At 34.2% G+C, this 3,355-nt stretch overlaps 1 non-coding gene across 1 annotated transcript; it reads left to right on the plus strand.

Moving 5' to 3' along the window:
• Positions 1-2,742: 2,742 nt before the first annotated feature.
• LOC111760628 (U1 spliceosomal RNA) lies at positions 2,743-2,900 on the plus strand. Its single transcript, XR_009185716.1, has one exon. It is a non-coding gene; the product is annotated as a U1 spliceosomal RNA (small nuclear RNA).
• Positions 2,901-3,355: the final 455 nt, after the last annotated feature.

The following is a 3,355-nucleotide window of genomic DNA, read 5'->3' on the forward strand; positions in this document are numbered from 1 at the left end:
AGATGTGTCTATTCCCCTTAAAGGAAACCCTGCAGGTTCCCTGCATTCTTGTCCCGTGCAGAGAATAGAAGCCCCACACCCGAAGTGATTACACAAGGGAAAGAATTTTTTTAAACCGGTGGAGGACAGGGAAGTAAATCTCAAACCTGTCTCACCGTACAGTAGAAGAGTAAGAGTAGCAAGCAATATATTGCCTTGTTTTAGGGAGGAATTTGTGGCTGGGGAAGAGGAAACTGGCAGGTGAGGTGGGCTTGCAGGTGGCTTCATAACTTCATATGCACTGTGTATCTATATGCTTTAACAAACTTGGCCATACATCACATAGTCAGAAAATGACGTCTAAGGCTTGCTGAAAGGCAGAGAATTTACTATTATAATGCGCTAAACTTCAGCTAAGGTCACTCTATTAAACTGAGCCTGTGCCAAGAATGGGAAAGTCCCATTTTGCAGTTAAGAGTCTGTGGTCAGCTACTGATCACAGCTACAAGCTGACTCTACCCTTATTGCTGTTTCTTAAGTAGGGTAATGTTAAGCTGGGAAAAGGAAACAGGTGGCAGCTTAGGTATGGCACAGCGTCCTTTGCAGGTGGTTCTTTGCAGGAACTTTATCTGCAGGGTCTCTTCCATCCTCAATTATTTATATCAATATGGATTCATAAATATGTATTGTATGCTCTGGGTTATAATCCAATACTATATATATAAATGTATATATGTGTGTGTGTATATATATTTGTATATACAGTCTGTGTGTGTGTTTGTGTATATATATGTCTACTATATATATACATTCCAGCACTGGCCACTGAGAATCCTTTCAGGTTGGTTCCTCTGTCCCACTGCCCCTTTGACCTCTGACCCACATTTTTCTCTTTTGTTTTTGTTAGCAATTCCTTACTTTCTAGGAAGGAAGTTTTGATAGTTTTGAAAGTGTTAAAGAACATTCAAGTTTGAGCCCAAGCAAATTTCATGAATAATAACACAGGAAATTCTTCGTATATTAGAGTATGTTTTGGATGGAGCTTTGAGAAAATCAGGAGTTGAACTAAGAGATAAGCTGAGAAATGAAGGTATACTCATACTGTGAAAGATTTTAAATGTTATATAACTGTATTTAGATTTATCATATAGATAGTGAAAATATTTTAATGATGGGAATGACAACAAGAGTTTTGTTTTAGGAGACAGTAGTGTAAATTGTGAATTGAAATGGGAAGAATCCACAGGCAGGGAAAATATTTATTAACTATTTGCATAGAGACAGCATTAAGCAAAGTTTCTTGACTCCCTTCTTTATACTCAATTTAAATAATAGTGAAATTTGCTATACATTGACTTCAGATTTGTTTTTCACTTGAATATAGATTAATATTGGCATATTAGATTAAGAATAAATTGGTAGTTTTTCTTCTGGCAATGGCGATGAAGTTGTTTGAATCAACTCTCTCCCTCAGAGCAAACAGAAAACCTGGGGTATATCCATTTGAAGACACTGAATAACTACTAAAGAGGAGAGGATTTTGGAATCCCAGATTCAAGATCTGGAAGAGAATTCAAGTCTAGAGGAGAACTCAACAATTGGTATTCCTTTTCTCCTCTGTAAATTTTGTAATTCTAAAAGCGGCTACTGAGAGCCTGAGAAGCAGAATATACTTTTGAAAGAGTTAAGAAGCTTGATGGGAAGGGACACAAACTAGAATTAGGGAACCTTGAGGTACTAGGGCCCTGAAATACCTCTGGCATTTGGTGGGGCATATCAAAGTGCTGATCGCTGCTAGTAAGGGAGAACTGAGCAAAGCTTCCAGGAACAGAAACCTCAAATCATCTGATTTCCTGTTAGGATAGTGATGGTTGGTATTTCTTATGGTATTATGTTGGATGTCTACAGAGGCAAAATTAATTCCTCCCTGAAGTAAAATAACATCAAAGTTTATACAGTTTTGCCTAAGGAGTGTTGTCTGGCTTATTAATCAGGCATACGAGAAGACATGCTTTGATCAAAAACAAATAGACTATGTGAATTACAGATATAGAGAGACAGTGGACCTAGATTATGGATTAATCACACATAAACCTTAAAATAGTGTTGACTGAATGTTCAGGCAACAAGTTTAGAATTCATATATTTTTTTAATTTTTTACAAATCAATATTATTGATATACATTAAAAAGCATAAATTCATCTAAAGTGTACAATCAATGGTATTTGGTATTATCACATATTTGTCACTCATTACTTCAGTTGTTCTTAGAGCACTATGACTATTCCAATAATAATAATAAACAAAAACCACCTAAATAAACAAAACTCATCACCTCTCAATCTCTCTACGCTTCCCCTGCTGTATACACCTGCTATTCTTTTTCCTTCTCTCTAGTATATTTGCATTTACATTTTATAGAAAGTCTTATCCATACATCACTCATATTTGTGTTACATGAGGTTTTACTATTTTATACAGCCTCATGTTACAGTTTTCAGCTTTCTTTCTAGTAATATGCATACCCTTAAAATTTTCCTTTCAACCACTGTCATACCCACATAAAAGCTCTGTTAGACACAAACACAATAATATGCTTTTACCATTTCTGTTCATTTCCAAAGATGTATAACCTTTACCAATTCCCCACAGACTAAAATTAGAAATTAAAAATTAGATGGTAATTTTAAATGGCTACATATTTCTAAATAACCCATGGACCTTTGAAGAATTATATTGGAAATGTAAAAAATGAAAACATAATATTTATCTGGCAGAAGAGATATCATGATCACCAAGGTGGTTTGCCCAGGGGGAGGCTGATCCTTTGCACTGGGGACCTGCTAACACCTGAGATTTCTCTGCATGAGGGAAGGTTTTTAATTGTGTTGGTGGGGTGTTGTGTTTGTTCTTTCCCCTGATTTATTTTTTAAATAAGAAAGAAATGAAAATATAGAAATAATTAAAATTCAACATATCAAATTTACATGCAGAAAAAATTATAGGCCTGAAGGCATTCAAGAAAAAATGATACAGGTGAATCATAAGGTTCAAAAAGCGATCTCAATATGTTTAAAATAAAGTGGCAAATAAAATATAAAAAAGGAGAAGTAGAAAACATAAAGTGTAAAAATAAATAAAATTAGGAATGAACACTAAACACAGTAGTTCAAAAACTACAAGAGTTGGTTCTTTGAAAACAGTAATAAAATTGTTAAGTCCCAAGAAAGAATTTTGACTTTTTAAAGGAAAGAGAAAACACATGTTAACAACATCAGAAATGAAAAATGATTTATCACTATACTTCCTAGAGACACTAAGAAATTGATAAAATATTATGAATAACTTTTTGTTAATAAATTACAATTTTATATT

The sequence above is a fragment of the Dasypus novemcinctus genome, chromosome 4 (genome assembly GCF_030445035.2).
Source record: "Dasypus novemcinctus isolate mDasNov1 chromosome 4, mDasNov1.1.hap2, whole genome shotgun sequence".
Classification (NCBI taxonomy): Eukaryota; Metazoa; Chordata; class Mammalia; order Cingulata; family Dasypodidae; genus Dasypus; species Dasypus novemcinctus.